The sequence below is a fragment of the Cetorhinus maximus genome, chromosome 1 (genome assembly GCF_964194155.1).
Source record: "Cetorhinus maximus chromosome 1, sCetMax3.hap1.1, whole genome shotgun sequence".
NCBI lineage: Eukaryota > Metazoa > Chordata > Chondrichthyes > Lamniformes > Cetorhinidae > Cetorhinus > Cetorhinus maximus.
In genome coordinates this window covers 164,752,757-164,765,185 of record NC_135879.1, presented here as the reverse complement: position 1 = coordinate 164,765,185, position 12,429 = coordinate 164,752,757, and the positions used below count along the sequence as shown (strand labels likewise).

General features: G+C 42.2%; 1 protein-coding gene and 1 long non-coding RNA gene across 5 annotated transcripts in view; one reads left to right on the top strand and one right to left on the bottom strand.

Moving 5' to 3' along the window:
• The window catches only part of pde4d (phosphodiesterase 4D, cAMP-specific), a 1,053,459-nt gene that overhangs the window by 389,580 nt on the left and 651,450 nt on the right, over window positions 1-12,429 (bottom strand). The gene's annotated exons all lie outside the window — the stretch shown is intronic.
• LOC144689776 (uncharacterized) lies at window positions 82-620 on the top strand. Its single transcript, XR_013578713.1, has 2 exons — window positions 82-127; window positions 184-620. It is a non-coding gene; the product is annotated as an uncharacterized LOC144689776 (long non-coding RNA).

The following is a 12,429-nucleotide window of genomic DNA, read 5'->3' as shown; positions in this document are numbered from 1 at the left end:
TTGACAACACCTTTCATCACTTTGATGATGATTGAGAGTAGACTGATGGGACAATAATTGCTGGGTTGGATTTGTTCTAGGGGAATTTGTAAAGAATTGAGGAGCCTGAGCCCGGCTTCCGGTCCCAGTTACCGAGACTCCGCCGCCTATAAATATATAATGGAGCAATTCCAGAGAAACCAGGTTACCAGTGAGAAGCTGTGCCGTGCCCATCATGAACTGTATCACCAAGCCTCCACCTACTTGTGCCTGCTGCAGAGTGTCCGGCAGCACCTAGCTCTGCACCAGGAGTACCACACCAAGGGAGAGCGGTCACCCCATGAAGTGGCGTAGCTTGTCGGACTCAAACTGCCACAGCAACCTGGAGGCAAAGGATGGGAAAAGTGAGGAGGAACCTTGCTGGAATCCATTGTCACATCGATCCATCTAGTCCCAGGATCTGGAGTGTACCCTATTCATAAGCAAGTTATTGTAATTTCTGTAGTGGTGTTATTCACTGACAAAAGTAAATGTGACCCTGTGGGCAATCATTGTTTCTTGTGCACAATGGAGCTCTCAGTTTCTCAAAAGTTCATCAAGTTATTAAAAACAGATTCCAGTTAAACCCAAAAAAAAAATAATGGTAGGTGTGGTTATCAGTGCACCTCCCCCCACTTTCCCAACACCGGGTCCTACAATCGAGTGACTGTGAATGAGAGACCCGCTGATAGATCACTGGCAAACCTGTCAATGTTTACCGGGTGGCTCTCTGGAAGCACGCAAGACCTGTGTAAGTCCCATTAAATGCCTGAGCTACCATTAAATCCTGGTGGGCTCAGGGATAATTGGTTTCAACAAGCCTACTTGCCTTCCCATTGCTAGCAGGTGGGTTTCCCGCATTGAGCCCTTCTCACCCTTCAATAAATGTAGGACAGCTTTCCTGCCAACGGGAGTTGGCATATGGCCCCCCCACACAATTCCTTAGCCCGCTCGATTAAATCCAGTGGGCTCCATTAAATTCCGCCTATGATCTCACATCAAAATATAGCACATCCTAAAGTCATAATCTGAAGAAAGAAAGTCAATTTTTAAAATTTATCAAACAGTTTATTTAAACTTGTGAACAGCATCCTCTTTAATAATTCTTTAAATATTCTTTAATACGGACACATTATTCTGTTTATTGTCTTTTCGCCCCTTTTTTCTGCTGATTGTGTTCCCCCACCTTACCACCACCCACGGCATTCCTTGTAATGCAATTCAGTTTCAGATTCAATGTTAATGGATTTAGGTAGAGGGGTGAAGAATTTGTCTGGTTGCCCTTGTAAATTTCTTGTCAATGTATTGATTCCACGGTTCTTACAGTTCTTTTGGCAGAATGCAGAAACTACTAGGACCCTATGCTGCTTCTCTATTTGACCACAAGAAGGTAAGTCCCATCTTGACCCAGCTTTGGCAGCAATAATATCCGCATTTAAATCCAGACTCCTAAAGTTCAGTTAACTTTGTGATGTGCTGCTGCATTTTGTTATGAGTTATGTCATCATGTTATGTGTTTGGTGAACCAAAGAGCAGAAGGTATTTCAATGATACAAACTAAAGGTGCTGTAAGACAACTTCAGGTTCCCTGTAAAATAACATCACTAGTGAAATTATGGTGCATGAGCCATTTATACTGAACAAGCCAACAACAGTCAGGGAGTTTCCCAGATGGGTGATAATTTAGTGAGGATATCACCAAATGACTGTGACATGATAAAGTTCACTATTGCATCTAAACAGGAAATACTATTTAATCAAAATATTTTACGATATATGTCACTAAAAGACCTTAAATTCCAGCACTCAATCTCCAAATCAGATTTTTTGATCTTCCTGCAAAACCACCAGGGCTCAGCCATCAAAGCTTTATTTCAAATTGAACTTAATTATGCTGAATTTTGAGTTTGGAAAGTATTTTCTTTTAGGATTAAACAGCAACTTATTACTTAACAATGAGTACTGATAGCACTTTTGGAGATATAGATGGATTCTTAATTTTAAGATATTTTATGGCTTTAAACATTTTAATAGAAACATAAATAATTAATATACACAATTTAAGCACTGTGAGATTTAACATGATCATGTCGCTAAAAATAAAGTCTATTGACATCCACATCCAATGCACTTCATATAATTTATCCTGTGTATCAAAGTTTCCACATATACACTGACAAACCCAGCATGCCTCACCATCGCATTTTTTAACGCCTCCAATAAATCTGCGTTGTCAGTCTGCTTGTTCAACATTCATTCCTGGATGAGTGCAATTTCCTCCGGCCAAGTATTGAGAAGATTGTAGCCTGTGCCAAATTCCATATCCTAACCTCTGATTTCATCTCATTGCCCAGTTACTGGTCCAAATTTTGGTCCTAGAGGTGGGTAGCAGGAGTTGGGAAATCTACTGGCTCAGTGCGCCCACCTCATGATAAAGTGCCTGCAAAGGTGGGATTTTCGGTTCAGGAAAGGTGAGGAGGAGCAGGTCTGGAGTTAGGTCTGCCACTGCAAGAAAAAGTTCGGAGGCAGCCACAGGTGCTGCTGGGTGTCAAGGCGGAATCATGAATGTCTGGGCTCTCAGCCAGGAATACACAATGAGGATCGGCTAAGAGCCCAGGCATCCATTCATTTGTTGAAACAACTGCATTCAAGGGAAAATATTGTTTGATTGACAGCTCTTCCTGTGCAATCTATTCTGTCAACTGCACTATGTTCATTTACACAAGATAAAGAGACATCAAGTGCTTTAGTTTATGCTAATGAAACTTTAACAGTCTGGATAATTAACACTTTTATCGGTCTGTAGTAAAAACAGTTTTTTTTAGGAAAGTAGGAAGTTATGTGTGGATGACTATTTTTTCAAAGCTTTTCCACACATGCTTTTGTTACTATCGGATTCATTGGTTCTGTACAGTGTATATTGGATGAATGGGCATGAAAGTACCATAGTTTGGCATGGATGGTATGAGGGGCTATGAGGGGTGAAGGTTCATTGGTTAGCATGGAGGGTACGAGGGGCCATGGTTGGGTGGGTGGAATGGCATAGGTTGTCAAGGGGGCATGGGTAAGAAATTACCTTTCAAAAGGTTCCTTCATCCAGATTATGGTTAAAAACACCTCTGAGGGGCCATGAACCATGACTCTTTGAAAAGTTGGCTGGACTCCAGAAAAACTGCGGGGGTCTAGGAGATTCCTATCCCTACTATGGAGCTGGCCAAGTCAGGAGTGCAGGGTGTGGGCTCATGACCTACACCAGCCCACATTCTTATCCCACGCTAGTGAAAATTGGGGGAGGCCGGGAATCCCAGAATCAGGTCTGACTGCCATTTTTAAAGGTCAGACTCGCAAACATTCAGCCCACTGTCTCGGAATCAAGCTGAATTTGCCACCATAGGGACCTATTTTACCCCAAGCTAAGCTTCAGACTCATATCTTTGCCAACACAAGACTGTCTGCTTTTACATTTGTAACATTTGCCACCTCCGTCCAGTCTCACTCCATTTGCTGCCCAAGCTTTCATCCATAACATAAACAGAATTACCTGAAAAAACTCAGCAGGTCTGGCAGCATCGGTGGAGAAGAAAAGAGTCGACGTTTCGAGTCCTCACGACCCTTCAACAGAACAGTTCTGTTGAAGGGTCATGAGGACTCGAAACGTCGACTCTTTTCTTCTCCACCGATGCTGCCAGACCTGCTGAGTTTTTCCAGGTAATTCTGTTTTTGTTTTGGATTTCCAGCATCCGCAGTAGTTTTTTGCTTTCATCCATAAGTTTGTCACTCCCACAATCAACTATTCACATGATTTCCTGGGCAGTCTCTCAACCTCAAGAAGCTTCAGCTCATCCAAAACTCTGCTGCTTGTATCCTATCCTGTAATATGTTTTCTTAGCCATCTCCTCTGTGCTTCCCAACCTTACATTGGGTCCTGGTCCCCTAACATCTTGAATTTAACATTCTTATTGGCTGGAATCTTCTGCTCTGCCCCTTGGCTGATTTGGTGGCTGGGATGGGGGGAGATTTAATCAGGTGGAAGGGTGGTGGGCGGGGACACTGCCACCTTCCCGCCTCTACCCTGATTAAGTCCATGGCAGGAAGGTGCGTGGTCAGCCTTCCCGCCTGCCCACAATTAAGGTCCTTAAGTGGCCAATTAATGCCCATTTAGAGGTGTCACCCCACCACCTGGTATTAACTCAGTGACAGGAAAGGGCTCGTTATGTGGGGAGGACAACAAGAAAACCCTGGCGGGATGGCCTTGGTATGCTTATCTATATTAAAGGCTTCTTATGAATCTGGTTGTTGTTTTTGCACAGATACATCATTTCAGCACTATTATCCAACTGCTTTGTTGGTTCAATCACCAAAGTTATTTGATTAAAAGTCTACCAAAAGAACGGAATTTGAAGCAAACCAAGTCATTGAGAATTATACATTACCTAACTCAAGCCATGCAAAGTGATTTCATACAAGTAAACTACAACCAACCTCAGAATTTGAGTTAGAAGAGGGTGACATGCATTATCCAGGATTCTCACTCTTGATTGGTTTCTAGTTACCTATGATGGAAATGTGCATTGACGTCAACTAAGGCTTGGACTGGGCTTGGGTGTGATGCTGCTCTGGTGGAATATCCTGAATTAAATATTCTTATTTTCATTTCCTGGTTTAGAACCTTGGAGGGTGGTGAAAATGATCAGTATTGGTTCGGCTGCTGGCTGCATGCGGCACCTGATATTCAGGTCTATTACAGTCCCATGTATGTCTCAGTAAGGATTCTTCAGCCTGAGCAGTTGGATACACACTGTTGCTTGCCGTGTTCACAGCTCTCTGTGAATCTCCCGTAGAGGGCACTACTGTACTGGATTCCTGATGACAGCAAGTTGCTGTGCAATAGTCCACAAAAGTCTATGGACAGCAGTAAGCATAATGAACAGCAAGGGCCACTTGTTTGATGCTGACTATGAAATTGAGGCCATTATTGTCAGCATCAGGAGAAAATTGCAGGCCTACGGGGAAAAGGCAGGGAAGTGGTACTAGGTGAATGGCTGTTTCTGAGACCTAGTACAGACACAATGGGCTGAATGGCCTCCTTCTGTGCTGTAACCATTCTATGGTTCTATGTTGAATGGGTAGAAACCAGCTGAAACTGATTTCATCTAATTTACTATCCTGTTACAGCCCATCAATCAACACCATCAAACAATTCTGTCATTTATCTTACTGCTGTTTGTTTCAACTTGCTGTGTTACAAACTGGCTGCTGCATTTAGCTACAACAATGACTACAATTTAAACATATTTAAAAGGCCTGAAGACATATAATAAAAAACTCTGTTTACAGAACACAACAGATCTGGCCCCAATGAATGATATGCACACTGGGCAAAGCATTGAAGAGATTTAAGTACTATTTTAATGTGACGTTATTTCAAAATAGAATTGAGTGGTTTGTCCCTATTTTGATGACCATTCCAATGTCCTGTGGCTACAGTTATGATGTGTATTGTTAGAGATTGATGTTTCCATTCCCTAGAACTCACCCACTCTTCTATGTGGCCTGAAACATAACGATGACAAACTTTCAGAGAAGAAATCTGATTGTTTCAACACCAAATATCTTTATGATTCAGCTGGACATATAAAACAATAAACAAAATAATGAGGGAAAGAAAGAAACAGACAAAAGTTAGCCATTATGCAACGCAAAAGCAACTCTTCTAGCTAGGTCATGTGCTCAAGCTACAGGACTCAGAATGCCATGTCAAAATTGAACTGGCAGCTAGTGAAAAAGGGAAGTGTAGAATGTCAAGAATATCCCATCAAAGCACTCTAGAGAATGATTGCCTGGAAGCTGTTATCTGCTGGGAAGCGGTGGAGCAATGAGCCTAAAATAGGTAGGAATGCAAGAAATTTGCACTAGGACTATATGCCGAGGATGCTCCAAGACCCACAAGCCAATGCCAAAAAATGACGACCGGATGACCTTTTAAGTAATACCAGATGACTTTTTAAATAATGCCTCGATCTAGGCATGGTCACAGTAACAAAGGAGACAGTAGAGAAATTTGATAGGATAAAAATCGAAAACAAGAGGTACTGAAGAGATTGCAGCACTCCAAAAACAGCAAAGTTACTTGGCCTGGGTCTGAATAGAATGCATCCTAGCTTGCTGAAGGAAACAAGGGTGGAAGCAACAGAAGTTCTGGTCACAATCTGCCAATCCTCCTCAGATATTGGAGCAATGCTAGGAGCCTGGAGAACCACAAATGTTACACTCCTGTTCAAAAAACGGAAGCGAGATAAACCTGGTAACTACAGGCCAGTCAGCTTAACATTGGTCGTGAAGGGAACCTTTTGATATGTTAATGTGGGACAAATTGAATTAGCACCTGGAAAATGGGTTAATAAATGAAATCCAGCACAGGGAGTAGTGTTAGACTAACCTGTTTGATCTCTTTGATGGAGTAATAGACAGGGTTAATGAGGACAGTACAAAAACAGAATTACCTGGAAAAACTCAGCAGGTCTGGCAGCATCGGTGGAGAAGAAAAGAGTCGACGTTTCGAGTCCACATGACCCTTCAACAGAACTAGTTCCAGTTCTGTTGAAGGGTCATGTGGACTCGAAACGTCGACTCTTTTCTTCTCCGCCGATGCTGCCCGACCTGCTGAGTTTTTCCAGGTAATTCTGTTTTTGTTTTGGATTTCCAGCATCCGCAGTAGTTTTTTGTTTTTATTAATGAGGACAGTGTTGTTGATGTTGTGTATATAGAGTTTGATGAAGTACCATATAGCAGAAGAGTTGGTAACCAGAGGAGACAGATTTAAAATAATTAGTGAAACAAAACAGTGGCAACTTGAGGAAAACAATTTTTTTATAATCTAGAATGCACTGCCTGAAAGGGTGCTGGAAGCAGATTCAATAATAGTTTTAAAGGGGAATTGGATAAATACTTGAACAGGGAAGACTTGCAGGGTTATGAGGAAAGAGCACGAAAATGAGACTAATTCAATAACTTTTTCAAAGCACTGGCATAGACACGATGGGCCAAACACCCTTTTATACTATATTATTCTATGATTCTCTGAAGGTAGGTGGTGATAGTACAGAAAAATAAGTACAGTAAGATATTTTAAATTGTAAATATATCTGTATGCTAAGAACTAACTTTAATTTTAACAAATCATGTTATGTGCATGTGAGGACCACATGATCAGCTAACTACAGTCAGACATCTTCAATATTAAATATGGGTCTATGATTTTTGTCAAGATGTGAGGCACCATCTACTGGCTAGTATAGGTAGTACAATCCTGCTGTTGAGTTAGCATCCAAATGCATAAAAATACATGGAAGTCACAACGCAAAAAGCTAGCCAGCCAGTTCAATCACTCTGCAGTGGCACAAAAGCAAATAGATCTGATTATACTTGACACATCAGATTCCCCTATTTCTTCAACCCCCTTTCCTTCAACCACCATTCAAAGTTGACAGATGGAGTATAACTTGGGAAATGTAAAATCATCCACTTTTGTAGGGAGAATGGGAAAACAGAATATTTTTCAAAAGGATTCAGAGAGATTGAGTGTCCTTAAACACAAATCACAGAAGGTTAACATGCAGGTACAGCAAGCATTTAGGAAGACAAATGGCTAGCCTTTGCAGGGGTGTTGCAGTATAAGAATAAGGAAATCTTGCTGCACTTGGAGTACTGTGTACAGTTTTGGTCTCCTTACTTAAGGATAATATTTGCTTTAGAGGAGATGCAATGAAGGTTCACTTAATTGATTCCTAACATGAGTGGGCTGAGCTATGAGGAGACATTGAATAGAATGGGCTAATATTCTCTGGAGTTTGGAAGAATGAAAAGTGATCTCATTCAAATATAAAATTCTTAGAGGGCTTAACAGGGTAGATGCTGAGAGGCTGCTTGCCCTCATAGACAGTGTAGAACTAGGGGTAATAGTCTCAGGAAAAGGGGTCAGCCATTTAAGACTGAGATGAGGAGAAATTTATTTGCACAGAGAGTTTTGAATCTTCAGAATTCTTTTCCGTAGAGAACTGTGGATGCTCAGTTGTTGAATGTATTCAAGACAGACTGAAGTTGATGTAAAAGTTCAGCCATGATCTTACTGAATTCCAGAGCAGGCTCAAGGTGCCATATGGGTTACTCCTATTCCTATTTGTTGCTCTTATCAAATTTTATCTTGAATTTGGTCTTAATTCTGCTTCAACCACCAACCCTTAAAGTGAACTCCACAGCCCCACAGCTCTATGTGAAGTTTATACTCCTTCTGTCCTGAATCTCTTATGCTTAATCCTCTTTCTATTACCCCTTGTTTTTGAGTGTTGAACTACTGGAAACAGTGGCCCAGATTGTCACCACAATGGAGAAATTGGAGGAAGTCCTGCTCCCAAGCACAGCACTTCCCATTTTCATGGGGTGTGAATGGGGCAGGGTGTGCTTCACACATGTGCAGTTTACAGAGGCAGCTGGCCACTTAGGTCATCAGCTGCCTCCACTGAAGTGAGATTTTGGTAGGCTGGAGTGTGAAAACTGAAGTATGCAGATTAGACCAGGTAAGAGCAGGTCTGAACTTTGTGGGTTCATTTGGATAGTCAGGGTACCCCTTTGGATCTGGTCTCAAGGCACCTTTGGTGTAGATCAGGTGCCCTTTGGAATTGTTAAAAGTAGGCATAAATATGCATAAAAAGTGCATAAACCCATTACTGTCAAGCTCATTGGAACTGTCAACAGTCCTGGAAAAACTGTCAGAAGTATCTGCCAAAAATGTCAAGAAAACTTGTCAAAAACACCTGTCACAGGAAGATGTCAAGTTGTCAAGGCACTTAAAAGTCCTGCCCTTTAAATCTTTGGGGAAAAAAAATGTCTTAAGTGTTAAAAAAATGTTTTCTTGCTGTTTCACTCTGTCTGCTGATATAAGACCAGGGCTTCCATTACTGGATTAGTGCTACATGACTGATTTCACAACCATCCATTGTCACAGTGGGGTGCCTGCCATTTCAGTTTTATTGACAGCAAGAAATGGTTATAGACTTTTTGATGTGAAACTATGAATTCCAATGTTTGTTATCCAATGTTGTTATAAAGGATTGTGCACTGAATGAAATGTTGTTATAAGGCTTTATTTAGTTGAAGGAATGTAAATGTAGGGGATTTTTTTTAATAAATGAGTGTTTTTTTTAAATATACCAAAGCCTACAATAGACAAATAACTTTATTTGATAGAACTTTATTTTATCTCATCTCTGCATGGGTCCTGAGGTCTGCCCATGGTGGATACTAAGTTAGTTGGCATGGTATGTGTAAGGGCAAAGGGCAGTGGATGGGGAGGTGACATGGGTTAGCATGAGTTGGCACTAAGTTGTTATAGGGGCTATAAAGGCCCATGGGGGTTGGTGGAGGGCGTAGGGTGGCATGGGGTTATGAGCGGCATGGGGATTGGTGTAGGGTTATAGGTTGGCATGGACAGTATGAGGGGCCATGGGGGGTGGGTGGGAGGCATAGATTGACATGAATGTTATGAGGGGTTATGGGAATTGATAGGAGGCATAGGTTGACATAGTAGGTATGAGGGGTTATGGGGTGGGTTGGCGATGAGGTGGCATGGGTTGGCATGGATAGGGTGTGTGTGGGGGTGGAGGGTGAGGGGTGAAGGCTGGAGGGATGTTTCCTGTTTTAATCTTTATTTTTAAACTTTGGACACGGTGCCAGAGCCCCGAGGCAGATCTTCTGCCCAGCCCGCCTCCACACAGAGCATCCTTCTCAGTTCTGCCTGGGTCGCCTGCCCCGACTTCTAATTCAGCCCCCACCCCCATCCCCTGCACACCAGACCCAAAAATCTGACAATGGGCAGCCATTATTAAAGGTCAGCTTTGCAGAGCCATGAATTCTCCCTTCTCTGCACACCTGGAGCAAAAAACAGGGCCAGTGTGCCTCATCTTTCATAATTTAAAAAACTTCGATTGTAACACCCAATATCTCTGTTTTCAAACAAAAAAAGACACTGCCCCAGATTTTAACAGAGTCGGACCAATTCTGGGGACTTTTAGAAACGGCAGGCAAGACCTGGATGGAGAAGCTCCGCCCCCATTTCTGACAGAACCCATTTTTGCTGGCAGGGGGAAGGGGGCGAGCTAGGAATCATACAAGTGGAAAGCCTGAACTCAGTAGGGCCATTTGAAATTAGTGCTCAGTTCCAACAGACCACATTTTTGCTTTTCCAAGGACCTTAGCCTGCAGTGAGGGAGTCTCAATTTTTGGACTAGAGATAACTGCTTGTAAAAGGTGGATGAGGTCTGTTAAAGTGTCATGATATGTAGTTTTTTTAAAAAATCCCTAGCCCTTTAAGCATTAAAAAAAACCAGGCTTAAGTTGTCACTTAGAGTTAAAAACACCCTCTTCTGGACTGTTTTGATTGACAGGTTGATTAGGTGTAGGTTAGAAAAAAAATTACATCTGTTTCTGCAGTTTCAACAGAGTTTTTTGTTGACATTTCCTTAGGCTTGTTATTACAGATGAGGTCAATATGGACACTTGGCTGAGTTTTAAAAGCTACACAAGCACTTATCTCATATGGGGGGGTTGCTGAGTTCACATTTTGATTGACAGTTTAAAGACCCTATTAAATGATTAGCTGTCTTTGATGTGGATACTAAATAAAACTTAAGTTTATAACAGATTGAACATTTGAGATTTAAAACCTTTGAATGGATTTCATGAATGGGAGTATTTCTCAATTTCAAGTGTGTATGAGTGAGTGCTCTAATAGATTGTTAGAAGTTATTTTCTTCATCTCCATATGGCTTCTGAGGTCTGTCCATAGCCAATACTTGGTGAGTGACAATGGAGGTGGCATGAGGGTGTGAAGTGGCATGGGAGGAGCATGAGTTGGCATGGGAGTGAGATGTGGTGTGAGATGGCATAGAAGTGGCGTGAAGGAGGCATGGAGAGGCACGAGTTGAAATGGAAGGGGTTATGAGTGTGCATGAGAGTGGATGGGGGGGCATGAGTTAGCAAGGAGGGAGTAGGGGGAATAATTGAGGGATGAGTGGCTGTGAGGGGTGAGGACCTAACAGCTTGCAAAACAACTGGGACAAAGTGGAGTAGGCAGATGGGTGGCCGATGAAGTTCAATGTGGAGAAGTGTGAGGTAGGAGAAACATGGACAGACAATATAAAATAAGGGGTGAAGTTTTGAAGGGGTTGCAGGAGCAGAAAGACTTGGGTGTATATGTGCACAGATTATTGAAGGTGGCAGGACAGGTGAGGAGAGCAGTTAATAAAGCATATAGTATCCTGGGCTTTATTAATAGGGGCACAGAATGCAAGAACAGGGAGGTTATGCTGAATTTATATAAGACACTCATTAGACCTCAGCTGGAATATTGTGTACAGCTCTGGGCACAATGTTATAGGAAGGATGTGGATACATTGGAGAGAGTGCAGAAGAGGTTTACAAAAATGGTTCCAGGGATGAGAAACTTCAGCTATGAGGATAGATTGGACAGGTTGGGACTGTTCTCCTTGGAGAGGAGAAGGCTGAGAGGGGATTTGGTAGAGGTGTTCAAAATCACGTGGGGGCTGGACAGAGTAGATTGGGAGAAGCTGTTCCCACTCGTAAAAGGATCAAGAATGAGAGGGCACAGATTTAAAGTGATTTACAAAAGAAGCAAGTGTGACGTGAGAAAAAACTTTTTCACACAATGAGTGGTTCGGGTCTGGAAGTGTGGTGGAAGCAGGTTCAGTCGAGGCATTCAAGAGGACATTAGATGATTATCTGAAAAGAAACAATGTGCAAGGGTACGGGAGAAAGGCAGGGCACTAGGTCATATTGCTCATGTGGAGATCCAGTGCAGACATGATGGGCCGAATGGCCTCCTTCTGTGCTGTTAAGATTCTGTGATTCTGTGAAGTCCCAGAGATCTGAGTCGGGCATTCTAACCAACCCACCTCAGCGTTCGGCAGACCCCATGTCTGCCTGCAATCTGCTGCTGGGGTTGGCCTTTCCAACTCAATCCTCTCACCACTTCACCAGAATGAAAATTAGGTATAATGGGGCCTTTAAACTGAGGCGGTCTGCCGAGGCAGGAAATTTCCCGACTTGAGCTACCCGCGTCGGTAGCAAAAATCCGGCTCTCAATTTTCAAATTTGTATAAATTTTACCTACATAAAATTTTTGAAAACCATCTCTACTTTTTTCATCAAATAACTTTGAAAAGAAAGAAAATTTTGTAATTTGGTTGGCTTAAATCCAGGGAAATCGTGCATCTTGCACATGTTTAGACTGGAGGACGTGCCTTCATTATCCTGTACTAGGTAAAGTGCATTGTGAGCTTCAATTCATCCATCAACAAACGACAATTGTGAAATATTTAGATGTTAAGATAGGTC